Source organism: Ambystoma mexicanum, chromosome 11 (genome assembly GCF_040938575.1).
Source record: "Ambystoma mexicanum isolate Mex_15411 chromosome 11, UKY_AmexF1_1, whole genome shotgun sequence".
NCBI lineage: Eukaryota > Metazoa > Chordata > Amphibia > Caudata > Ambystomatidae > Ambystoma > Ambystoma mexicanum.
This window is the reverse complement of record NC_090934.1, coordinates 456,725,973-456,753,473: the sequence shown is the minus strand read 5'-3', so window position 1 is coordinate 456,753,473 and position 27,501 is coordinate 456,725,973. Positions and strand designations below refer to the sequence as shown.

The 27,501-nt window shown below is 45.9% G+C and overlaps 1 protein-coding gene across 7 annotated transcripts in view; it reads left to right on the top strand.

Moving 5' to 3' along the window:
• Positions 1–27,501, top strand: part of PRDM11 (PR/SET domain 11) — an 804,858-nt gene that overhangs the window by 615,762 nt on the left and 161,595 nt on the right. The gene's annotated exons all lie outside the window — the stretch shown is intronic.

The following is a 27,501-nucleotide window of genomic DNA, read 5'->3' as shown; positions in this document are numbered from 1 at the left end:
TATTGACTATGTTGATATGATCAACGTATGTCAAGGAAATAGGTATATGATTGTAGTAGTATGCCCATTCTCGAGGTGGATTGAAGCAGGGCCCTGTTCACACCCAGATGCATTCAGAGCAGCTAAATTCCTAGTGATGGAGGTCTTCCCTAGGTGGGGAGTGTGTGAGGTATTAAGGTCGGACAATGGCCCACATTTCGCAAACGAAATGTTCCAGCACATTACATCCTTACTGAACATCAAGCATAAATTTGCATGTGCATATCACCCGCAGGCCAACGGTATATGTGAACGCCTGAACGACCTATTAAAGGAGGCAATTGCAAAGATACAGCAAACAACAAAGAAGAGTTGGTTATATTGCCTTCCATTAGGCCTATTTGAGCTAAGGAATAGACCAGGGTCCGACCACCACCACCTCACTCCTCACGAGGTTGTTACCGGACGTCAAATGCGCCTTCCCCTAACGCCAACATCAAGAGCATTTACTGACCACGAGAGCACTGCGAGTGTCCTTGGTGATGAAATGTACCAATATGTGTCTTCTTTGATTACTAGTGTAGTGTTTGTGCCTCAACAGCTCGAGCGCACGCGGGGCGGGTCTAACAGCGACCAACAAGAAGACGTGGATAAAGAATTGGAAAAGGAAAGACTGTGCAAAGTTGCTAAAGGCGACCACGTACTACTTCGCAACTTCAACAGAAAGTGGAACAGTCCACGATTCACTGGCCCCCATCTGGTAGAAGAGGTATCAACGAGAGCAGTAAAGTTACAGGACAAACGTGCTTGGAACCACCTACACGACGTAAACATCTACAAACTCCAGACCCGCCCCAGCGCCACCGACAGGGCCACAGGAAGAACAACAACAGCGTCACCAACGGAGGAAGAGACTTCTCCCACAACTAACAGCCTAAGTGTCCCCATACCCTGCCACCCCCTAGACTCCCCAGAGACAACTATTAGAAAAGAAAGGGGTGATCCCCATACCGCCCACCCCATGGTTACACGATCAAAGGGTAAAGAGACTCCCGCCAGCCTGAGCCCCAAACCCTCTGCCCATTGACCCCTTACCCACTGTAGTAATAACTGAACTGAAGGACATTGTTTTGCACATATACACATGTAAACACCTGAATGTTCTTCTTCTTTTCTCTCGCACATGCAGGTAAAACGTATTATTGTACTGTTAAGAAAGTAGATAACTAACTAATTCACTGCCCAGGAGTAGATGGTACCCTCAGACGATAATCACCTGGAAGAATTGTCACACCAATTTGTATATGAAATAAAACGGCCAACGTACCTGAAAGGAAGGAGGGTACGTGTCTACTACACAGCATTCCTCTTGGCCATAGAACCTTCAATGCCCCACCTCCAACCATACTTGCCTGCCCTAAGAGATAGATCGCTTAGATTGGCGTGGGAACAGCTCTTCGCCTGGGCACTGAATGACTACTTGATTAAGGGAGAGCTTAATAACAATAACTAACCTTAATAACTAGCATATTAAGAATTTTCAGGCGGGCAACTGTAACGTCGCAAAAATAAGCTGCCGGACTGCAGCAAGGTAAGAGCAAAATGCCGGTGAAATTAGCATTTGTAATAAAATTGATAGGGATTTTAATGATCACCGGGTTCTTGGCTGCCTCTGTATGGCAGTACAGCTATGCTATTGATATTATTGCTGTACCCAAACCTAACATACCCCCACCCCCAGCTGCAACAAGTGTTACGTCAGGTGGTACTAGTAAAACCCCACACCAGGAAACTAGAGTTAAACGCAGCGCATACTCAGATAATAAAGGCATTGACAACTATGTACAAGATTCAGCACACGTCTCCAACAACATGTGGTACCAACACATGACCAAAATAGGCAAGCAAACAACAGTAGACAGCTGCTATGTTTGCTCATTGATCCCATACGCCATGAGCGCTTCTCGAACATTTGTTGCTACGGAGATAGATGGAAAAATAGCACGATGTATAATATACCTGGCACTGTTCCAGACGAAAGGAAGATTTCAAGGGACAGTTGTGCATCTGGTGTGGAAAACACGTGATACATATCCATATGAAAACAACTTCCTTAAGACTTATTTGAGTTACCACAAGAGCAGTCTACATGCTGAAGCATTCAGATACATAACAAGTGGTCCTGAAAAAGGAGAAACAAAGAAGGTAACACTGCAGTACCTACCATGTGATTGGTACGCCGCTGAAGTCCCTGGTAAAAACGGATGTTGGGAAAGACCACTGATGATAACAGGGAAGGTGTACATGGACAACAAATGGGACATAGGAGTGGTTGGCAGCAACATGATAACAAGAGAAAATATTTCAACTATTGATGGACATAACCACAGATGTTGGATGACTTGGGTCAAGTACGTACCCATGCTTACGTGGATGGAGAAGGATGAAGACCCAATAACAATATTGCCGTTAACTGCGCCTAAGGTATGCTACCAACATAAAGGAGAGGTGGATGTAGGATACAACACCAACTGTGAAAGCGTGATGGAGTTACCTGAGGGGGGAGCAGGAACAGCAGTGGTAATGGACCATTACTGGGCCTGTGGAGACAAGGCGTATCACACACTGCCCCCTTCGTGGAATGGTGTATGCAATATAGTACACGTTAATGTACCATCACTAGTGGTACCCCAGAAGCACGTGAACATGGCGAATTTCCCCAAGATGGATGAAGGGAACAAAAGGAAGAAGAGATCTGCACAGCCTCGAAAAGGATCAGAGAACAGACGCAAAGGCAACGACACTGTCCTCAACAGAAGGAAAAGACAAGGAGAACCTCTGACAGGAAATTACCTGTGGGGAAGGTCGGAAACAGCACTGACCTCAATACCGCCGGAACACAGACTATTCAGCAGAGCAGCTATGTTCTTCTCCTCAATAATACATCCTGGACTGCAGGCTTACGCAAACGCAAAATGGCTCCAGATAACTAGGTGGGAACTAATGATGACAATCAACTCTACAGTAAATGGATTCAATGCAATAAAAGAGGAATTGCGAGCAGTAAGAATGGTTGCACTACAGAACAGATATGTACTGGACCTCCTCACAGCAATGGAAGGAGGAGTTTGCGCAAAGATAGGACAATCATGCTGCACATTCATTCCTGCTAACGATGCTGACAATGGTACCCTCACGGAAGCTGTGTCACAATTGGCCCAGATGCACTCAAAAATGATGGATGAAAGTAAAGGTGTGAAAAAGGATGAGAGCTGGTTTTCAATATTATGGTCATGGATGCCATCCTGGCTGTCAGATGGACTGAAGATTATAGTTGGATGCACTATTTTGGCTGGAGCTGCACTGATCATAATAAGATTTTGGAAGGCCCGGAAGGCACGCACAACAGACGAGATGATCGAAATGGCTGGTATACACCTCTTGATGCCAACAGATGACGGCCAACACACAGGTACAATAATAAAAGAGAGGGAGAAGTTGCGCAACCAGATCATCACCAACCACCTGGACCCACCATCTGTAAAACTAGAAAACCCAAGAAACCCAAGGAGCTACATAGGGAAATGGGTATACTGCACTCCTGGAGGAACATGTGAATATATGTATTGGTCATTCGAAGACCATGTTAACCACTATGGACATTTGGGAGGAACAACTAAAATATGGAGAGTAAGAGGAGATAAAGAAAAGGATATGTTTGTGGTCGACAAGTCGACCAGAGGGGGGACTGAAGTGGGAGAATGGAAGAACAGGCTCCCGCCCTTCCCCTCTCGCGCTTGGCCTAGAGGATCACGGCCCAGACACCCGCCACGAGAGGAGTTTGCCTATCTACCGGACGACCAAATACCCTGGTACAGGAACATACGGATGTGCCCATCTACCTGCCCAACAGCCCGCCCTGTCCATGCCGACACCTGCGGCACGGACCAACTCGACTAAACCTACACGTCGTTAGAGATGCCATGACGACTTAGCCAACGGTCAGCACACCTGTGCAAATATACACACCGGACACTCCCGCACCAATCTACACGAAGAATATACTCAGTGCTATGACGTAGGCGACAGACATACTCACGGACGTACATCTTTATTATTTTCCACATAGGCTTTCAAAATGCAGAAACGCAAGACGCACCATGAACTTATATAAAAAAGGCTTGCTCACGCTTCTTCTAAAGAGCCATGTACCATAATGAAGAATATAACGGGGACACGATACTGAGGACAAAGCAATATGATACCGTAACCTAAAGCGCTCTGCATCAAACGGTCCCACCTATGCACCAGGCCCAAGTAGGCCGCAAGCAAAAGCTTCCATGAACATTGAATGAGCAAGAACTGGGTTGCTGACCCTGCAAAATGAGCCCGGCGAAAGCACAACGCCAAGGGCACGATGTTGCAATCTTGCACGCTGCAAGCCAACGCCAAGGTCGCACCAGGCACACAGTAGGAAAAACAATATTAATTGTGTTGAATTTTGCCTCAAACACGGTCCCACCTCACGTGACAAAGTCAAACCTGACAAGAAGCCAAGCCCAGGAGGAAGGAGACGCCTGAATCCCACGTTTCGAGACACAGGCAGATACACTTAAAAGGCTCATTTGGACATCTGCAGCATTGGGAGTAGTCGACCTCCCAACATATGAATAAATCCTCACATTGTTTACACCTACCCATATTAAAACATTGTTGCAAATAACAGGTGCACCGCAAGCTGGGAACAGCGATAGTCCCAGACTGGGAGGCTCGCGAGCGGACCAATTAGAACTTGGGGTTCTTATCACTGACGCCATTCACATTGACCAATCCTCAGAGGTCTTCATGTAACAATTTTCATGTATCAAATTGAGGGGATAGCCCAGGTATACCACCTGACTAACTCTCAGCCAATAACACCGTTCTCTATATGTGCGCTATACTAACCCTACCACTCGAGTAACCAATCCAGAGTGGAGATAGGTTTTTGCTAAAACTTTCCAAGTGACGTAAGTAGCGCGTCATACTAAGGTAAAAAGGGCCTGCGAGCCCCACGATTGTGTGTGTGTCAGGACGGACGCTTACGCTCCTTGACCCATCCCTGCCGTTTTGTCTAATAAACAGCAGAGTCACCTTGCTTCTTGCGTGTGTCTCATACTCTATCTCTTTTGGGATATACGGGAGGAGTTGGGGCCTCCCTGCCCGGAGGTCTGCGGACGGTCCGGCCGACCCCGGCAGAATTTCCCCCCCGACACCACCAACCCGGAACCCAAGGCTTGGGTTAATAAGGGTGAGAACCCCTCTGGACTGGGTAGAGTCGGCTGTGTGGTACCTCTGGGGACCCCACCCGGGCAGGATGTGAGAATTACCTGTCCCCACTGCATGGGTTTCCTGCAGCATCAGTATTTGTGGATTATGCCTGGAGACGTAGTTGGATATCTTCCTAACCTTAACTGGATTGTTCAATCCCCTCACATTCCACGTCAGCAGCTTGACCTGCAGCCCGTCCCCGGGGACCCGAGATGCCACATTAGCCATTTCCAAATCTGACAAGTGCATAGTGTTCGTGCCATGTAGACAGTGCCAGCCCAGCCGCGACCAAAATTTTACTTTTCCACCAACAGGCCGTCCCCCTCCATCCTCCTTTCAGAGGTAGCTCCGGAAAGCAGCCAAAACTTTCAACAAAATGTCCCCTTGAGTCCATCCAACAACTGAACATAACTTCCCCTCCACCCTGTCCCACCCGTCCCCCCTCATCATCACCCCCAACTTGACGATGTAGCCCATACAACTTATGGAACATTCCACGGGTGGCCATGTTGCTTCACATGGCCGTCGATCAGGTCCAACAGCTCCACCAACCAAAGTGCCTGGTGTACCTTAATCAGTTATTCATATGGGCCCCGGGCCCACGCCGTGTCGTCATGCAAGTGCTTCTCATTCCACGGGTCTGGGCCTGTTATTTTGTGCTGGTCTGCCCCCTTTGGGAGGAAGGGGTATGGAAGTTTCAATATAATGCATGGCCTCCATCGGGCACTCGAAGAAATGGGCCCTGCCCGCATGTTGAAGCCTCATTTTTGCCGGGAACATTAAAGCGTATGGGATTTGACGCTCTCTTAGGAGCTTCTTGACTGGCTCATAGGACCTTCTGCTTGCTTGTACTCCAGAGGAGAAATCAGGATAGAAATGTATGCGATTTTCCCTATAGTAGAGGGTTCCCGCCTCTCTTGCTTTTCGTAGGATTGTGTCTCTGTCTCTATAGTTTAGAAGCCGAGCGATTATGGTGCGTGGTGGCGTGCCTGGTTTAGGTGCAGGGGCCAGCGTACGATGTGCTCGTTCCACCAAAAATTGTTCAGAGAAGGCCTCCGGCCCAAACAGGGTTTTAAGCAGTGTCTCAAGATGTCTCCATTTGGGCCTTTCCAAAAGATTCTGCTACGCCCACCACACGAATATTATTGCGCCTAGAGCGCGATTCTAGGTCCTCGCACTTGCTCTGTAGCTTTGTCATACTTTCCTTAATTTGGGTGATATCGCGGCTATGGTGCGCGATAACGTCTTCATTAGTGCTGATACGGGTTTCAGTTTCCGTTATGCGTAGGCTTTCCTTCTCCACTCTAGCCTTTAAGGAGCCGATGGTAGAGACTTTCATCCAGCTTTGTGTTTATCGAGCGGAACCCGTTTTGAACTATAGCTGTTAGGTTGTCCAAATTCTCACTGGATTCAGCAGCGGGGATCTCGGTGTCGGCCGAGTGGGCGTCGGCCGATGCGGCCTGTCCCTGACCCCCTGTGTAGGCGTTCATGGGGCCCTTCCTCGGCTTCCCCCGGAGTCTTGGTGCCCTTAGCCGGCCTCTGTGGTTCCCCCATGAGTAATGGCGTTCCAGGTGGCGCAGCACACCGTACTCCAGTTATCAGTAGGGGTTTGGTTTCCCGTCCGCTCGGAGACTTGAGCACACCGCCTCAACAAGGGTGGTTGCGGGTCCTATTTAGTTGCTGCCCGGCCAACCCCGTGGCAACCCGTGGGGCCCCCTCTCCGCCCAACCTCCTTACCGGTCGTCCGTGTGGGTATTACTACTGCGATTCACTTCGGGTGCCTCGTCCCGCACCGCCCTGTAGGATTTGTAAAGAGTTCTATGGGGGCTGAGCATCTGCGGAACCACCACCAGGGCCGGGTCGGGCTTTGAGCAGATACGGGCCGGAGAGTCGTCCACACCGCAGCAGCCCAGAAGCCGTATCGTGTCGCCAGAAGAGTGTCAGGGCAGAGCCGGGACAAAGCTCCTCCCCTTTTGGGCCCAGCCGTTCCGGCCGCGCCGCGGCTCTGTAGTAGACTGCTCTGGAGCTCGCCTCCGGATACCTGTCACTCCGCGCACCTGTCAATCTGAATCGTGCCGTAACTTCGGCGACCCCGGACCCCGGGCCTCAGGATTTCGTCTGGTCACCCACGGGCGGCCGGGCAAGCACCCCAGCCCGTCCGAGCCGAAACAGGCAGCGCTGGACGGATAAACTAGCTCAGGATTTCTCGGTGGAGCGGGAGCTCTTAGATCAGGCGGCCATTTCCAACGTGCGCAACAGCGCCCCCGATCGAGGTCAACATTTTTTGATGAGAGATTTGAGTTTGGAAGTGGTGGGGCAGAAGGTGGTGACACAAGTAAGGATGTTCTCGGGGGTGGCGGTGTTGACTTTGGGTGTCAGGAGGGCCTCTCTTGGTGTGAATCATGCTCTTTTCTGGGTGTTTTTAACAAGTTTCTTTGGGTATCCTCTTGACGTCAGTTTTTGTTGTAGGTCATTAGAGTGCTTTTGAAAATCATCTATTTGGGTACAGTTGCAGCAAATCCTCAAAAACTCTCCATACGGGAGATTGTCTCGTAGGCTCTTGGGGTGGTGACTACTGTAATGCAAGACTGTGTTACGGTCCGTGGTCTTTTTGAAAATGGAACATTCTAGTTTATTGTTTCTGGGTGTTATGGTGAAGTCCAGGAAGTTCATCTTCTGGTTGCTCTGGTTGATAGTGAATTGAATTTCTGTGGTACGTAGGTTCAGCCATTGAAAGAATTGCATCAGAGTGATATCATCCCATTTCCAGAGGAAGATAATATTATCAATGTACCGGATCCAAGAGGTCACGGAATCCAGGTACGGATTGGTCATGTTAAGGACATGTTTCTGTTCGAATTCGGACATAAATATGACAGCCATGCTAGGGGCAAAAACTGCACCCATTGCTGTCCCACAGGTCTGAAGGTAAAAGGTGTAGTTATACTCGAAAAAGTTGTTGGTGAGTGCTAATTCCAGAAGTTCGATAATGAAGTTGGTGGGCACCCGTCTCTGTGTCATGTGCTGTGTCAAGTGGTTCCTGATGCATCCCAGTGCTTGTTGTTGCGGAATTGAGGTGTACAGACTTTTGATGCCTAGAGATACAAGGAGATCTTCTGATGGGTAAAAAGGCTGGTTTTCAAATCTAGTAATAGTATCCATAGTGTCTCTCAGGTAAGTGGGAGTTCGCTGGCTCAGGGGCTTAAGAAAATAATCAATACATTAGCCAATGGGTTCGAGGATAGAGCCACATCCCGATACGATGGGCCTACCGGGGGGGTGTGTGGCTGTTCTTGTGGATTTTGGGGAGGGCATAGAGGGCAGGAGTTCTTCCTTCAGATGTGTTAAGAAAAGCCTCTTCTTTATCAGTAATCCAGTTAAGTTCCAATGCATACCCTGATATTTCTTTGATCTTGTTTTTTATTTCTAGAGTGGGGTCTTTTTTCAGTTTTTTGTAGTTACCTTCCTCATTGAGAAGGGACATCACCATGGCATTGTACTGAGTATTATTTTGTACTACGATGCCCCCTCCCTTGTCCGCTGGTTTAATAATCAAAGTTTTGTTGGTGCCTAAAGAGGCAAGGGCTTTTCTTTCCCCTGAAGTCAGATTCTGCCTGTGTTGGTCCGTTCTGGACTGTAATTTACCAATCTCTTGGCGGATGCATTTCTCAAAAGAGAGGATTGAGACCGGTGTTTCAGAGTCTCTCGGGAGAAAGTCTGATTTGGGTCTCAAGCCGGAGTCCTCAGGACCCATCGGGATATCTTTGTCCAGGAAGTAAACATTTCTCCTGATGTTACGGAAAAAGTTGCTGAGTCCAAGATCCAGTTTGAACCAATCAGTGTAATTGGTAGGCACGAAAGATAATCCTTTAGCTTGTAATGAAATTTCATCTTTAGTTAGCCGTAGACCGGAGAGGTTGAAGATGGGAGTTTTAGTTGGCGCCTCCTGTTGTTCCTCCAGCGTTGGTTCGGATGTCCCCATTGGGGGAAGTTGTAGAAGGGAAATTGAGGAAAGTGGGGTGGGCCCCAGTACCCTCCTCTGGGACCCCCCTGGCCTAAAAAAGGCATGTTAGGAGGTTGCAAGAATGGTTGATTTTGTCCAGAGTTGGCTTGGCATCCTCCGGCCTGTGGTTGATCGCCAGTTGAGTCTGAGCTTGAAGTATCGGAGAACGATACCCCCCTTCTTCTACTTCTTGAGGCTCCTCCTTGTTTGGCTATACGTTCTTTTTCCTTGCTATCTTTATAGTCTGCAGCGAGGTAAGGATAGGTGTGCTCTATTTTGAAATTCTTGATGTCCATAGCAAGTTTTTTATGCTTTTTGTCTAGGGTTGAGGCCATGAATGTGTTTAGTTCTTTGTCAATTTCTTTAAGTTTCTCACGTGCATTGGTTAGGGTTTTATCGGTGAGAAATTTTGTTTCTTCCGTCTTGAGATCTTTAAGAATGTGGGAGTGTATTCTCTGTGCACTGGTAATTGTGAGGGCCATAAGGTCTCGACTGCATTTAGTTGCTATTTTGCTGAATCCCTGGAGATATTCCTGATCATCTAGAAATAGTGCCGGTTCGTTCCGTATTATAAGACCAAGGGGGATCATGTTCACGCGAAGGTATTCTCTGAGAAAATGTCCATGCACTTCGGTTTTAAAGCAGCATTTCTTTAGGTTCAAAAGATCTTCTCCTGTGGCAGTTGATGCTAAATGCTGTTGGGCCCCCTCCATGTTGAACATGGATGGGCCTTGTATGATGTCATTAATTTCCGATTCAGAAAAACTGAATGTTTGTTCCATGATGGAAAAATAAAAGTGAATGTAAGATTCTAGGTCAGGAAATGGAAGCACAAGGGGTAAATGAGGTGAATGTAGGACCGGAACTTGAAGAATAGGAGATGTTAATACCCAATGTGAATGGGGGAGGTACAGAAGAGGGACCTCTAAATGCACAGTTGTGATTTTTCGGCCTCTATTATAGCGTGCGCTATAACATGATACAGTAACACAAAAAGAGGCTGCCCAAAAAGGCGGGGAGGACTGGAGGGCTGGAAACACTATAACAAGGGGGTTTGTCCTACCCTCTGAGTCAAAAAAGGGTGCACACAATACATCAAGTGCACACTGGTTTTTAAACCCTTATGGGTGCCCATGAGATTGGGGCAACCATGATTTGAAAAAAACACATGTTTGCTGCTGAAAAACACATATCTCGAATTTGTAAGAAAGTGTCAGCATTAATTAGTTTTAGCTGATGCTTTTTCTTTTTAGCAGTGCACAGTGGTGGCGTGAGTTATGGTTGTTTAGCTTACCATAACTGGCGAATTTAAGGGGGTTTTTGGTTTTACTTGAAACCATAATGTTGCTTAACAGTTTTTTCCACACAAAAAATAAATATATATATATATATAACACGGGCCGCGGTAGCGGGCGTATAGTTATGGTTAAGTTGCTAAACTCATAGGAAGAAGTTGGGTAAGGTTTCGTGCGGGGGGGAGAGGGTCAAAGTTATAGAGGGGGTCCCACATTTTTTTTTCCATAGCCTGAATGGGGAAAAACAGGCCAAGGCTGGATGGATTTTCACCAAATTTGTGGCAGGAGCAGGGCCTTGGGTCACAAAGCATGCTTTTGTGTGTTTGGTGGAAATCCAACCAGTACTTTTGTTGCAAAGAAGTGAAATGCACGTCCCAAAAAATGTGTGATATCTGGCTCCGCATACAGAAGTGCAATTTGCTCTTGGTGCGGCGTGCTGTCGGAGAAGTTTGGACGCGGCCAGTGTTTGGCTGGAGGGAAGCGTGCAGTGCGTCAACATTGTTTGGGATAGCCACCATGGTGTATTGGAGGACAGCGCAGTGTCGGAAGGGTCTGCAAAATGTATTGTGCGCAATGTGTTGGCGGCGATAAGGTAGGGAACGGGTGGAGGACTGAGAAGTGGTTCAAGTGACATATGTACATAGGTGGAACAAGACAGAGGAGTGCCTGCAGTATTTGCGCATATTGCGAAAATTCGTGGGTACCAAGACAAGCAAGTGCTTTTTGTGGTGATTGGTGGCAGCTGTCATAACAGCCCCATAGCTTCTGCCGTGACCTCTTTTCGTGGTGAGGGGTGGTAGGTCAATTGCAGAAGGGGAGTGAATTGCACATGACATACGTTGGGTGGGAGCGCGGGTGGCTGTGCACTGCGGATGGAATGCGGTAGTTGGGCACATCATGGCATGAATGGGTGAATGAAGTTGCGGTGCGTCTGTGGAAGGATTTGACTATTGGGTGCATGGCCGAAGGCCATTCACTCAAGAGTGCAGGGCTTCAACATACCCACCGCAGGAACAAAAGTTTGACTCTGCATCCGGTAGAGATTGGTGCTTGCATAGCGTGATGTGTGCAGATTGGTTGCAGTAGGGGCAGTGTTTCAAACAGAATGTGGGCAGGTTGGCAGTGACACAGTACTTTGTGAATGGAAGTGGGTATGCCCATAGTAGGTGAATGAAAGTGCACAGGGGTGCAGGAGAGAGTGCCTTGTTAGTACATTATGGTAACTGCTGCAATTTGTTGCTGCATAGCTCCATGGCAGAGCGCTGGTAGGGTAGAAGTGCTGGTGGCAGTGGTGTGTATGTGGATTAGCGTAGTTGGTGACATGCATGGTGGCATTACGTTGCTGTGGGTGTGTTCAGTACATTATGTTAACTGTTGAAAGTTGTTGCTGCATAGTTCCATGGTGGTGCGCAAGTTGGGTAGGAGTGCTGGTGGCCGTGGTGTGTATGTGGATTGTCGTAGTTGGTGACATGGTGGCATTATGTTGCTGTGGGTGTGTTCAAGGCCTAGACTATTGGGTGCATGGCCACAGGCCATAGGCCATGCACTCAAGAGCCTAGGCCTTGAGGACACCCCCAGCAGTAATTCATTTTTGACTGCATCACTTAGAGGGTGGTGACATGCAAGGAATGGTTGTGGTGCACATTTCAGTCGTCATAGGCCAGTGTTGCAAACAGAATGTGGATAGGTTGGCAGTGTCACAATACTTTTTGAATGGAAGTGGGTACGTCCATAGTATTTTTTTATTGAAAGTCCACAGGGGAGCAGGAGAGAGTGTTTTGTTTGTACATTATGGTAACTGGTGCAATTTGCTGCTGCATAGCTCCATGGCGGTGCGCTGTGGTTGGAGATGCTGCAGTGAAAAGTCACGCAGTGTGGGCACTAGGTGCAGTGTTTGCATACTGTCAGTATGGTAGAGGGTATGGTTGAAGGACAGTTTATATGTGCTTGGATAGTGTGATGTGTGCACAATGTTTGCACTATGGGCAATGCTGTAAACATTTTGTGGTTAAGTTGGTAGTGACACAATATTATCTGAGTGGAAGTCGGTAAGACAATAGTATGTGAATGAAAGGGTGTAGTGGTGCTGGAGACAGTGTAATGTTTATACATTATGGTAACTGTTGCATGTAACGCTGTGAATATCCATTGCAGTGTGGAGGTTGGTTAGGAATGCTGGTGCCAGTGGTGCGTATGTGTATAGTGGTAGTTGGTGACATGCTGGCATGTATGGTTGCATTACAGTGCTGCGAATGTGTGCAAGGAACACACCCGCTGGAGCAATGCCGGTTTGACAGTGCATCAGGCACAGGGTGGGGATCTTTGGGGAAGGGTGTGGAGCACATTGTTGACTTGCTACAGCGCCACAAGTGAGTTGCAAAGCATGTGTTGTGCGTTCCATGGTTGTGGTGATAGTTGCAACACATGCTACAGTATTTGGTGTGCGGCAGGAGATGGTGCAGTGAGAAGTTGTGTAGTGTGGCCACAGGGTGCAGTGTGTACGTAATGTGAATATGGAAGAGGGTATGGTTAAAGTGCAGCTTATATGTGGTTGGTTACTCTGCTGTGTGCAGATTTATTGAAGTAGGCCCAATGTTGTGAAGCTGTTGTGTATAGGTTGCCAATGACACAATACTTTGTGAACGGCAGTGCTTAGGGGTGGTGCAGGCTGTGGTATGTTTGTGGATTCTGCTAAGTGTGACACGTTTTCGTGAATGGGTGTTTTATGGTGTGGGGAGAGTTGGGTAGAAGTGCTGCGCCGTATGTTACATTTGTGCATAATGTTAGGTGCCCACGTGGGCGCTTGCTTGGATGTATAGTGTTGTGGTGGGTGTGGAAAGGGCTGCACTGTTGTGTGCATGGCCAAAGGTGTGCTGGATGCGTCTTAGGATCTTTGTGGATGCTGCAATCAAACAGAACGTGTACAGAGTGTTAACGGTAAATATGGAGTGGTGCACAAAAATGACAGTGTGCAATGGAGTGGTTTTGTATGTGATTTCTGCATGCGTGTTTGAACATTTGACAGCACCCAAGTGCTGCAAAAATGACCACATCCTGCCATTATGAGCAGGGTGGAAAGGGAAATGGAATTGTGGGAAATGGGCAATTAGGAGTTTAGGTTGTGGTTCATATGAAGGGGCGGTACCATTGGGTCCCAATACTGTGGCGTAAGCGTGGTCGAGATGGAGAGACGCACAGTGCTCATCTTCGGTGATACCTTTGTGCACCATCTGCACAGGTGTTGTGTGCAAAGAGGCGTTGCTGGTAATTTCGGTTTGGAAGGAGTGGACACTTTATGGGCCTGTCAGGTGACTGCAGTTTCGGTGGGATGGTTCGCCTTTGCAGATATGTGGTGTCCGTCACAAACAGTGACTTTGTCGTGGTGCACTTTGGAAGTCTACATTTGGGTTACATGTCATGTGGACGATTAATCCGTCACCTGAAGAGGTTGGTGACCGCAGTGATGCAGATTTTTTCTGCTGCCAAGTTCGTTTTCTCATGCATAACACCACGAAGAGTATGGGTCCATGACGGAGTAATTTGTCTCCAGCCGAGGTAGGGAGGTGTGCTATAAACAGATTAATGCGTGAATTTATGCAGACTGCTGGCATGTTCTCCACCCGTTATGAGATCATGAGGTCACAAAATATGCTGTGGTTCCCTAGAAATGGCATTTATATGAGCGCCATTGGCAATGCCGTTTTCTTTTACACTGTGCAAGAATCACTGACCAGAATGTGGTAAAAATGTGAGGAGAGGCAAACAAACGCATTTAAAGAGAAAAAACAAAAAAAGTTGCTCGCACGCACGTAAAAAAATAAAACAAAAACAAAACCTTTATACATCTATGATGGAAGATGGAATCCCTACCCAGTTTGATATAGTATACACCGCCACCCCCGTAACCCCTAAAATCACTATCACATAAAGGTAGTGGATTACGCTGTACTTTCAGGATTACACGTGCCACATCCTGGGATGTATGCGGATGGAGAAATCATGCATACTTTCATTGAACTTTGTAGTGGACCCGCTTTGGAATGGCACGACATTTGTACTGTAAATGTGTAACGGTACATTTCACATGTTGTACAAGAATGACAGTGTTGGATGATGGTGGCTTAGATTTAATTGGTGGATGAGTGTGTGCCTATTTACGCTGAACGCAATCAGGTAGAGCTGCATAGAAGATAGTGCCAAGGGAAGAAGGACTGCTACAGCTTTACAGGAGTGCGGCCCACACGCTACTTTGGGAGGCACACGTGCCAAAATCTGCCCATTACACCACCTTGCCCAATTGACATGGCAGTGGGGATTAGCCATTCAGGTAGTGTGGGTGTGGTTAATGGAAAGGGGAGCTGAAACTGTTCTACATTATACTCTGTGTACTGAGGGTGGCTGACATGGCGAAACGCATTGTGTTGACTGTAGGTGATCCTTTTGTCATAGATCTGAACAATTATGCCCCGCAAAGACACATTGACTGCAATTTTGGTTTGGAAGGAGTAGATGCATTGTGGAACGCTGTGCATGAGTGCAATTTCACCGATATGCATGCACTTTGCAAATACCACGCCACTTTTGCAGAAGTGGATGTTATCGCCATCCTCTACGCCGGCATGCATATGGGATACATGGCTTACTTAGATTTGTTCCGTAGACTGAGGAGATTGCTGGATGTCGTGAGGACGCTTTTTCCCACCGCCAAGGTGTTTTTCTCATCCATAATACCACGAAGAGTATGGGCCACTGCTCATGGATGTTGTTCTGAGCCAGACGCAGAAAGGGGTCTCATCAACAGAAGCATGTATACTTTTTTTGTCCACTCATGAAATGTTCTTCTGCAACAATTATCTCATGTGGAAATGTGGAGTTTTTCCAAGAAAATTACGTTTTTTCATCACCCATTGTCAATGCAGTCCCGTCTGCAGGATGCAGTTAAGAGCTTACTGTAGTAATGTGAGCACAAAAAACCATGAAAGCAAATAAAAACCGAAACAAGGTGTTTCTGTAGAAGCATCTAAAAAACAAAAAACAAAAAGGCTCTTTTAAGAGCCGCCCCTTACCACAAACTCCCCCTACCCTGGTTGCAAGTTATTCCCCGCACGCTGTACGATAGCCACTTCCGGGGATTTTGCGGGTGGCAGCCAAGAAAATGGAACAGTGGGGATTGTCCAATCGGATGCTTAGGGTGTGCAGCAATACAAAGAGGGACTCCTACTTCACTCGGGCCCGGCCCTCGATGTACTTGGGGACCCGCACATGCTACATTCGGCGCTCGTCACCATGCTGGCCTATCAGGTGGTGCTCAGGGTGTACATCACAGGAAAGAGCACCAGTAGGGTTAAGGAGGAGTTCTGCTTCACTGGGGCGCAGCCCTCGCGGTCATTGGGGAAAGGCACATGCCACATTTTGCACTTCTCACCATGGTGGCCAATGGAAATAGGAATATGGCCTTTGACCAATCAGGTGCTCAGGGTGTACGTCACAGGAAAGGGCTGCAATTATTTGTTCCATTACTTTGTGTAGTGTGGCTGGCGAGCCTGGCAGGACGCACAGTTTTCTTCGTGGGTGGTGCCTTTGTGGAAGATCTAGTCATGTATGCCATCCAAGAAGGCTTTTTTGCCAATTTCGGGTGGAGGGAGTGGAGGCTTTGTGGCGCAGTGGAGAAGCGTGCTTTTTCGGCAGAGTGCCTGTAGAATGTCAACGCATGACCACTTCTGGACCTGTACATGTGGCCGTGCACTTTGGAGCCTTCTTTTTGGGTTCCATGCCTTGTTCCTGTGTGTACCGTCAACTGAAGAAGGTGATGAAAGCAGTGCAGCACATTTTTCCCACTGCCAAGGTGCTTTTCTCATGTATACCCACGAGAATAGTGTGGAACTATTCCAATGATTCCTGTCGCCAGCCAGAAGTCGGAAGGGGTCTCATCAACAGAAGCACATGTGACTTCTTGAATGCTGCTGGGAATTCCTATGGGAATGACATTTGTTCTCGCTATATACACCTTTTGAAAGGAAATGGCATGTCTTTGTCGACCAGTGGCAATGACATTTTCTTTCAAAATGGACAGGCTGCAGTGAAGACTCTATTATAAAAATGTAAGCTGACGTTCAAAACACAAACTTACTTATAAAAACCGCAATAAATGGTGTTTGTATGGAAGCACCTTTATAAAACAAAGGTTCTTTTAAGAGCCGCCACAACTAACGACGTCCCCTACCCTGGGTGAAAGTTATTCCCCCACTCCCGCTTGCATGCAGCACGAAAAGTCTGCAAATATCGCGATATTTGCAGGGTGGCATGTGTTAGATACGCCCCTTTTGCAGATGACGCCCATAGAAATCGGCCTGTTGAGCGTACAGGATTGGTCAATACATTTTCTGGGTGTGGTGTGTACACATAGAGTGTGGTACACAGTGTATTTGTCGACAGACATGCACAGGGTGCTGTTATGGCTGCGTGTTTTACGAACCACAGCGTGTAGGTTTTAGGGGACTTCGAAATACAGTAACTGAAAGTGAATGGAAAACACTGTGCAGTGGCTGCTCATTTTGGAATCTATGATGTCGATGTGTAGTGCTATGGAGTACCTACAATGAAGTGACTGATTTTGGTTTGTCTGTGTGACACTTTGGTGACACGCAATCATGCTGATTTTATTGTTGTTGATTGTGGAGGAGGCAGTTGCCCAGGTCATGCGTTTGTTTCCGATCTCTTGATTAACTTTCTATAGTATTATGCAGACATCGATGTAGCTGCGTTATTTTCTATTTGTTTTGCAAATGGAGAAAGAGCGGTACATTGCGAAGAAGTATATTTGTGTCTTTGTAAGACATTTGAAAAACTCATACTTCACACATGGGATTATGACGTTTCACAGCACAAACACTTTTCCCCAGCTATAATGTTCATCTTACTATGCATGCCATTCCGATTTCTGCACACCCCTATCCAAATTGCCTTGGTGCCCTTCTTGAAAGTAGTGAAAAAATGTTGTAGTAAGTGTTGCGCGCTGACAATGTTGAAATGCTCTGCAACACCTAAAGAAACCTCTTTCTACAGCGACCCCCTTTCCAACCGATTAAATAGGGTTTTGCACAGTGCCACACCTCCCGCCTGCATCTGTTAATTGGCGATTCCATTGTTCATCTGGAAAAGGTGCTTTCTTTATTTCCCTTTTTTCCTTTCCCACTCCATTTCGATTTCTTATGGTCTTCTGACACACCCCACAGAAGGATCAATAGGAAAGGACCGGTACAGAAGGGGCAGCACCTGCATGGATAACATAGGGGACGTGCCCAGAGATGGAATTATTGTTTGGCCCTCACCTACATAGGCGCTGGTTATTGTGATGCTCCCGGAAGGATCCTTTACACACACTTCCAAGTACCTTCCCTCTGTAGAGTAGCGCGTTGCAGTACATTCACAATACAATGCCCTTTGCCGGGTAAGGGTCTGTAGCAAGCAATTTGGTTTGCAAAGACGTTTTAGAGCTACGCTGCCCTACAGGAGTGCCCCTTTTGTTGCCCACAGCAGATGTGGCAAATGCTGTACATGCATTTATTCTACGTAATTGTTGGAAGGGCGGTACACTGCCTACTGATCCTTTGTGCTTTCATTTTAGTTGTCGTCACATGCAGTACAAACACATCATGCTATGCCATTACTCTTTGTGGTAGCATTCACGTAGATGCATACATTCTGGTAAACAAGACTGTTTACAACAACGCAAAACATAGCTTCCTTACGTGGAGGAGGAAGGCATTCATTCTGTGTGCCCAATGCAGGTACAGTACTTTTCTAAGCACCACGAACATTGTTTGCACTCTGCATATTACACTGTTTGCTTACTTGCCTTTACATGCACTTGTACGTGCGTGAGCAAGCTGCACCAACTTTGCCATTTTGCAGACTGACTACAAACTTTCCCACCTGCAGTTACATGTCTTCTTCAACTATATGACCCGCAGGCGACCTCTTGACACTTTCAGTCACACTGCTCAGTGCAGACACGATGTGTCTGTTTCACGGTTTATGGAAAGGCAAGCAGCACATCACTCAAATTAATGCAACATTTACCACACCCACGTTACACTGCAGTTTGCTGTTCCTCGTTTACCTGTGAGTGGCATATAGTCAGGCATGCTTTAGCCATGCATTGGTAGGTTTGCAGAGCCACCCACGTAATCGGCAGGAGTACTTGAAATGCGGTAGCCTACTGTGTGAATCCGTAGGGCTGGCGACAGGGGCGTTGTTACCAGCACACAGTGGATGACCTATGCATGGGTATAGGTGTTGAACGGATACATGTGCACTTCCACAACTATTTAAAAGTGCATTAGAAGATGTAGATATGCAGACAATAATGGATACTTGCAGTGTGCTTGCACATATGTCGACCAGGTGCAGTCTCCCTAGGAAACGTCCATATTGCTCATCTGTAGTCATCTCGGCCAGTACTGTGCGGCACAGATTCACCATGCAATGTTAACACAAAAAGAGAAACTACTGAAACCCTCACCAACATTTACCATGTACATCTGTAATTCCTAAGGTACACCAACACTATTCGGAAAAGGAAGGGGTAGTGCAAATGAATACATATACCACGCAATTTGGCCTTTCCACACGTTTATCATGAGGGCAGTAAAGGAATCAGTAACAACCCGTTAACGGGACATTATGGTTCTGTTGCAGTACCAAACAGCTATCTTCTTTACCGAAAACACTATGCTAAAGCAACGTTCTGGTAACAGGGCCCTACTAAAAACCTGTGAAATTCACTAACAAAAACATGGTTAAGTTGAACTAGCAAAAACCTTTGAAATTCAGTGGAAAAACGTTGTTACAGGGACGTTATGGTTACATGTAAAACCGAGAAAAAAAACTGAGATTCGCCAGTTATGGTAAGCTAAGCAACCATAACTCGCACCACCAGTGTGCACTGCAAAGGACTAACACCCATGACATCAAAGATGCCATCACAAATCTCATTCATGACATCGCTGATGACATCACGTGTGCATTTAGTATTCATGGAAAGCCTCCACAAGGGATTGTTATTGTAATGGTGGCAGAAAACTATCAAAGATCATTGAAGAACTGTCATGAGATAAGTAGTTCATTCAGCAATGCATTGTCATATACACCATTGTATTAGACTTCCTTGCAGTACATGAACCAACTGATGTGGACACGTAAAGTGTAATCTTGAAAATCTTCCCATGTTACATAGTGACATCATGAATGCTTTCGTTTTAGAGTTTCGGGTACTGTGAAACTTGTAAGAGGTAAGTACCATTGCCTTAATAACTACATAATTACACTACTGCACAGAAAACATAAAGACACCACGATGCATACAAATTGAGCATATACAGGGAAATTACAGTAGGCAAAAAAGGAGCAGTATTACCAGAAAGTGTTCATAACATAACTGATTACCTTCATGCACAGAAATGATTGCTGTGTTTTATGCTTTCTTCTTCCCCTATATAGATATGTATCATATGATGTGAGTGAACCCTGAGGAAAGTACTGCAAGAACATATTAGAAGGGTGCCGTAAACAAAGATAGAACCTTTTGATTTGTTAATTCCTGACTGGTAGTGAAGAAAGGCACCTGGCCTAATAATGTCAGTGAACAAAAAAGGGGCAGCCACACATGTGATGTCATCAGTGATGCCATGAATGAGTTTTGTTATGGCATCTTTGATGTCATGGGTGTTAGTCCTTGCAGTGCACACTGGTGGCGCGAGTTATGGTTGCTTAGCTTACCATAACTGGCGAATTTCATTTTTTTTCCCTCGGTTTTACCTGTAACCATAACGTCCCATTAACAATGTTTTTGTTAGTGATATATATATTTCTTTTTTTATATTTTATTTTTTTTAATTTCCACTGAGGTTTGTGGCTCTGCTTAGAATCACATGCTTTGCATAGGCCGACATTTATTGGTGGGTGCAGAGTATTACATGACTTGTTTTGGAAATCGAAAAAGGGATGTCAACAGGGGGGTGTTTGTAATACTGTCCCTATTGTGGCATGTACTGTCCCCATGGTTCTATACCTGTCAGGTTCTCAGATTTGATTTTTCCGCCATTGTGTTGGTCGTATTTCACCGAGCTCAACACTATATTTAATATTAATTGCTGAGACATATTCATTTTTTAGTTAAGCATATTATTGCTTATTTATACTTTTCGCTTCAGAGCTCGACAAAGCTGAAAGATGTATGGACATACACCAACTTCCTCGACAGCTTACATTCAAGCTTCGGCCTACATAACATTTCACATTCTTATTTAGAGAATGGAACCACTCACATTTCCCTTTAATCCATTTTTCTCGCTGTCTTCCGACTCATATCGTGGAGACGACTACATTTAAATTGTACCCCTCTTACAACTGAAAGTTTCCCTGGAAGGACACACATGACATGTGTAACAAGTGCCTCTTTCGGGACCACCAGAAAACTCGGTGCAGGGCAATAACCCATAAAGACTGATGGCCGAAGCACCGGACAGTGCATGTGATGCAGGCTGAAGCATCATCGGAATAGCCTGCCTGAAAGGAGGAATCTGAGGCTGAATAAGACAGCCCCAGCAACATAAGTGAAACCAGAGAGACATCCGAACTGGAGACAAAATACTCCCGGGTGCTCATCCCCAGCTGCGGAATACAAGCATCCCTCCCTCGGCACATGGATCGGCGCACCTGCCAGAAGGTGGCAAATAGGCTGCAGAACCTTGCCCTTCAGGAGGCGGTTCGGCGCCTCAGAAGATCTCTGTGCCCGTTGCTCGTCCTTCGGCGCATGTCCAAAAACACAAACGCATGCTGAGCAAGAGTGGTTCCACACCTAACGTTCATACACAAACACCTACTCAGTCACAGCTGCCGAAACAGTCTGTTTCGGTGAATATTATTACACAAGGATCAGGGTGCACAGGAGCTACCTCTCCATTGTCGGAGGCACTCCAAAGAAAGTCCAGTTTAGCTCAACAGGAGCTCATAGTGTTTCCCCTACAAGATACTCCATCTAGGGACCCTTGGACTAGGGATAAATTCGAAAGCACCATAGACAAGATGGCATCTTTCTTTGATTTTTTTAAATAAACATGCTACTAAGCACAAACACGTTTTGCAGGGGGAGCGGGAACCTCCAGCTAAAATTCCCAGACTACAACAGACTGGCCCTTATGAGGAGTCTGTAATCGAGTTTGATGTAGACAAGAAGGATGATGTCTTCTTAAGACAACCCCCCCTTTGAAGATCAGCTCCTCTATAATGACCTTTTAGAGAGCAGCTGATTAAAAAAAAAATAAATAGACAATTTTCAGAAGAGTATTCTGACTTTGTAGATAGTATCCTCAATGACAAAAAAACAAGTTGAGAAATACATCCCTCTGTTACAATTCGTCAGAGGACGCCTCCTACTTTCACGGTCTACTCCCGCTCTTACTAGAGCTGTCAACCGACGCATCTAGAAGCGCTTTAATCCTGCCCCAGCAGAGCCTCTCTTTATAAAAGGTCACCTCAAACCTGATTTCCTAGTAGTTGAAACCACCCGCAGAAGGCCTAGCTACCTCTGAAGCGTCATGTGATAGAGAGAAAAAAGATGTATGCACTCTGGAAGAAAGTTGCGGCGGCTTCTGTGGCGTACCAAATGTGTATTGCCAATAACTCAACCCTTATGGTCAGCTTCAACAGATCCCAGTAGGATCCGGTAGAAGAGCAGGTTAGTGGGGTGCCAGAGCCTTTGCGATCACAAATCATTAAGACCTTAACTGAGGGCAAACAAACGGCCAAGGCCATTTTTAAAAACTCAGCTGCTGACACAGCAGGGAGAGTTGTTGCAGAGGGAACACTCATTTAACGCCACGCATGGCTTAAAACCTTGGAGTTTAAACCCGAAACACAAGCCACTCTCATCAATATGCCCATAAAAGACAATGTCCTGTTTGGGAAAGTGTTAGGTAAGATTTTCAGATCAATGCTAAATCTTCCTAACATGTGTCAACCCCATAACTTTTTGCTTTGACTAGGTAACTATTCTACCTTGTCCCTAGGAGAAGGACAATCCTATTCCCCCTCTCAGCTAGCTTTTTTACTCTTTTTATGGGTGACCTTTCTATGTCTCTCCATAGTGTATGATTGAAGTTTATAGTTTCCTACAATTTTGGGCTTAGGCTGGGTTGCCCCTATGGGCTCCCCTGTTAATTTCTCTTTTATGTTCTTGGGTGAACTTCAGTTTCCAATTAGTAAAGAGGGATTTTCATCCTCTTTTACATTTTATATAGTGAGCCAGCACACCCCACCTACCTTATATGGAGTGTTGGGGGGGATACAATGTATCCTCCTTCTTATTTACCTGGTAATATTTTGTTACAATTGCAAGTTTTACATGAATGGCTGGTGACAGTGATTTTACCTTTATGACTTTTAATCTTGATCACTCGCAGGCTGTTAATTTTGTCTTTGGTGGGAATCCTCTGGATTCCCTGCCCAGGCTCCACAGTGTCTGGAAAAGCAGAAAGCGTGGGAGGAGTCCAAAACTCTGCAGCCCTTTGTCTTCCACCTTGCCTGGAAGGTAACAACTCCCAGTGGGGGGGGGTGCTGGCTGTCCTGATTTGACAGCCAGACCACCCCTTGCTGTAAAATGCAGGGAGAGAATGCAGAGGTTGTGCTGTAGTTCCTAATAAAACTCCAAACCTGGAAGCTACTGACAAGTTGACCAATGGAACCAACTCAGAAGAGGAAGATGAGGAAAATGCGGCAGAGATGAGTTCCAGCGACTGGAGAGCCTGCTGTGTAAACAAAACCTGCTGTAACCCTTCCTTCCAAACAACCTGGGGACTCCAAAAACGATGACCCTGACCCAGAGCCTGGTGAGAATCACTAGACTCAAGACCTGCATTTTGATCCATCCCATGTTGTGCTTCGACTTGCAGGGTTGCAATACCCCAATCCCCGGGGACCTCGAGCCATTTATTGGTGCATGATGTTCCGAATCAAGCTGAAACTTTGATGGCATCCTGCTGGAACTCGAGAGACACGTTTTGAGTCCTAAAAATCCCCTCATCAGAGTGCTGGACCTTGCAAACAACAAGGATCTGACCAGCGAGATTCAGTTTTCTGGCTTCTGGAAAGGGGGGCAACACCACAGAGCCTCATCCAACCGTGATGAAACTCTTGCCTGGAGCCTTCTCTGTTGATCCTTGTGTCAAAATCCCTTCCAAAGTCCTGTCTTCCATCTTCATGACAAAGGAATACATCGACCAGGTTTTTGGCTGCAGATCCGGAAGTCTTCCTGCTGCAACTCTTCTTCTGTGCTGAGGTACTGTGTTGGCTGGAGTATTTATTTACCTTAAGTCTGTGTGATTTCTGTAAAGCATTTGGGGTGTTTTCTGTCATTGGGAGTCATCTCATCCAGTTCACCCAGGCACACTGCTGGAATCATCCTAGGGTATCTTCTCTGAAGTCCCGGGACCCTAACTAGCTTTAAAGTGAACTGCTTACTTGTTTGAACAGTCTTCCACAGGAACTTTGACTTTTGCCTGCTACAGAACCCTTTCTCACCCTGCCTACAGTTGGCACCTAGACCACGAGTGTCCCTCTTGTGCCTCTGAGTGAACTCGTGCAATAGAATAGGGAAGGACTGGATAAGTAAAGGGTTCTGTCTTGAAAAGTACTTACTTGTGAAAGAGTTAATTGGTAACTGCAACTCTGAGAGTGAACGGTTACAAAAGTTCTTACTTACCTTGAATGTGTGTTGTGCCATTCTGAAAAGTATATATAAGGTTAATTTACTCACCTGTGAATTGGTTGTGTCTCTTTCCCAAAAGTAATGCTGTTGACTTAACTATTTCTTTTGGAGAATAGGTGTATAGGTTCCCCAACTGGGTCTTGTTTTCCCTTACTTGCTATATAACCCGTTTAGAATAAGTATGCCCTAGGTTTTACCTACCTAGAATAACATTGAGTCCTTCATAAAGTGGAACAGTGGGTTTTAATTTCCCTGGTCTGTTTTATACAGATGCTAAAACAGTCTTGGGTCTATACTGTTAGGGAGATTTCTCACACAAGTGATACATTCCCTCTACCTTAAAGCCCTCCAGATCTTTTGCTATATTTTGGGGCTTTGAACTTTTCATTTTCAATGTGTTTTACTTTTGTGTTCTTTGGTTATGGAGTTTTAACACAACTCCATAGGCATCATCTTTTTCTGTATGTCACACTGCACCTTCAGTGCAGTGGCACAGGGATGTCTTTCAGACTTCCCAAGGTTTAAATACCTTGTCTGGGATACTACTATACTGTCTCCCAAGGCATGTAAAGTTAAATTTACTTTGCTAGTCTCTTTAAATTTACTGACCCAGCACACACTATCTTACTATAGAGTGCTGGAGGGGTTGCCTAGCTTCCCCTGAGTCAAAAGACTCATGTAACAGTAAAATGTTACCCTTTCCTACTTTAAATGGCTGGTGGCAGTGGTTTAGATCAAACTACCATTACTGTTCCCGACCGCTAACCACAGTAGCTAAAAATCACTTTGGCCATGTTTTGCAATATGGCGCCCAAGACCTATCTGTAAAAACAGACTCGGTCATCTTTTTTCTCCATTCTTTTAGGAAAGGTCCTTTTTGTGTTTGTCTCTGTGCGCCAAACCAGGTTTGGTCCCTTTGTTTGTTGGTCTTTGGCAGGCTTCAGTGCTGAAGCCCTGCCCAAAACTCCCTGTGCTTAGTCTCCTAGGAGATCTGAATGCACTCTGGTGTGATTGGCCGGCTGGCTGTCCGGCAAGGACAGCCACCTTGCTGTGTGAGTGACAGCCAGGCTGGAATGAATGGGCGAAAACTGTTTAAAAGCAGGTCTCTGAGATTTGGAAAGCAGAGTCGACCACTGGAACGAAAGAACCGAAGAGGAGAGGAAGGAAGAGGACTGCTGCAACTCCTGGACGACCGGTGAAGCCCTGCTGCAGGTCCGATTTGCCTGAAACTCTGACGACAGAGAAGCCCTTCAAGGTTAACTTCTTCCCTTGAGTTTGGTGGGAACAACCAACTCGCAAGCCACCTGGACACCGTCCCCATCTGGTCGAATTTTCATCAGAGTGGTGTTGAAAACCGGATAGCCAGAGGGAAGGAAACCAGCTTGTGGACTTTAAGGCACTCGCACCTTAAACCGACGTCTTGCTACAGCTTTTGGCCTCTTCCCTGGACAGTGCAGGAACATCCTGACGTCCTCCTCCTTGTCCCCACGACTGAAGCTCAGGAACAGCGAGATCTGCTCGAACTGCCAGGAACAACTGCCTCAGTTACAGCTTTCTTCATTGACAAGGTACTGTGCAAACGCGGTCCGGAAATCTTTTCGGTCATCGAGAAAGTGCGTGAAACTTTCCTCAACTACGAAGGCTTGTCCTTCCCTTAACATTCGTCAAACTTTTCACCTAGCCAAGTCCTTTAAAATCTGTGGCAAAGACTTAACCGTTACTTACCAGAACTGTGCTATCCTATACAAAAGACTCTGAACCATTGACTTTGGCCCAGGCCTATTGAGAAGAATTGCTGGTTGCATTTAACTGAAACCCTTTGCCCTGCCTATGAATGTATTTGGGCTGTCTATTCTTATAACCTTGTCTTTTTCCTCCTTTATTAAGTATCTGAAGTGCCATTTTGCTCCCACTTCATTTTGGAGCTAAACTTGTTCATTTATTACCGGTTGGAATTTTGTGGTTTATTAGTGTGTGATATTGATCTGCTTGTTCTAGTGTAATGTTTTGGAACTGACTGAGTAAATAAATGTATATTCTTTTACCAAGAAACCTTGAGTAAGTGTCTATTTGAATCACTGTATTAGTTGGTCCTTTGTGTAACTTGTTCTACTGCTCAATCAACTCTTGAGATAAGTCGGGCTGCTCAGCCACTGCTACCACATAACTGTGTAGTACAGGCTTGTACCAAAGGTGAAATTGTACTGACACTTGTAGTTTTAATTGCCTGTAGTGTTCCCCAAGGGTACTGCAGGTGATTCTGCCTAACATATACAAACCTTTACGTTGCTGATAGCTCCTTTCAAAAGTATATAGGTTTTACTTAACTTGAGTTAGCTGTGTGCCATCCTAAAATGAGTTAGTTACTGCTTACCTAAATAGGTGTTCCACTGACCTGAAAATCAACTGTAATAGTATATTACAACATTAGGTTTTTCCTGCCTAGAATAGCTGTGTGGCATTCTTACAAAGTGTTCTTTAGGTGTAGCTGCCCTTGGTCTGCCTGAAGCAATCCTAAATTTGTGTAAAGACTTGCATATTACACAAAACGTTCTTACCTATTATAACTGTGTGTTATCATAAATGTAGTTATAGGTATGTACTGTTCCTTGAAAGAGTGTTCCACTATTCAGAAAAGTATCAGGGTTGGTTGATTATGTGATTCTTTAAGTGAGTGTCACTGCATAACTGACAGGGTCTATTACCCTTGAATTACTGTAAAGTAATCTGAAAATAACTAATGGTTTTACTTCCCATGAATAGGTGTCCCCTATACTAAATGTTTTGGATAAGGTCTGACTTACCTAGAAATACTATTGATGTTCTAAATAAGGTCTATGCTTTGGTCTGTGTGCTTTAAAGCATAGTGTTGTGTTTTTATAATGTATTTATATAATCTGTGATAGTACTTATTTCCCCCAAGATTTACCCGGGCCTACTTGTATTTAAATAAACCCTTTATCTTTACAATACGTAGTGTTTCAGTGTTTCGTTGGACCATGTGTACACTACAATTTCTTTGTACTACCTCTACAGCCCCCTTGGCCTCCTTACATAAGCCTGGCTGCTCTGTCTATGCTACCATATACTCGGGTGGTACAGCCTTATACTAAGAGTGGAGTTTTGGATTTCAGGAAAACTGTCCT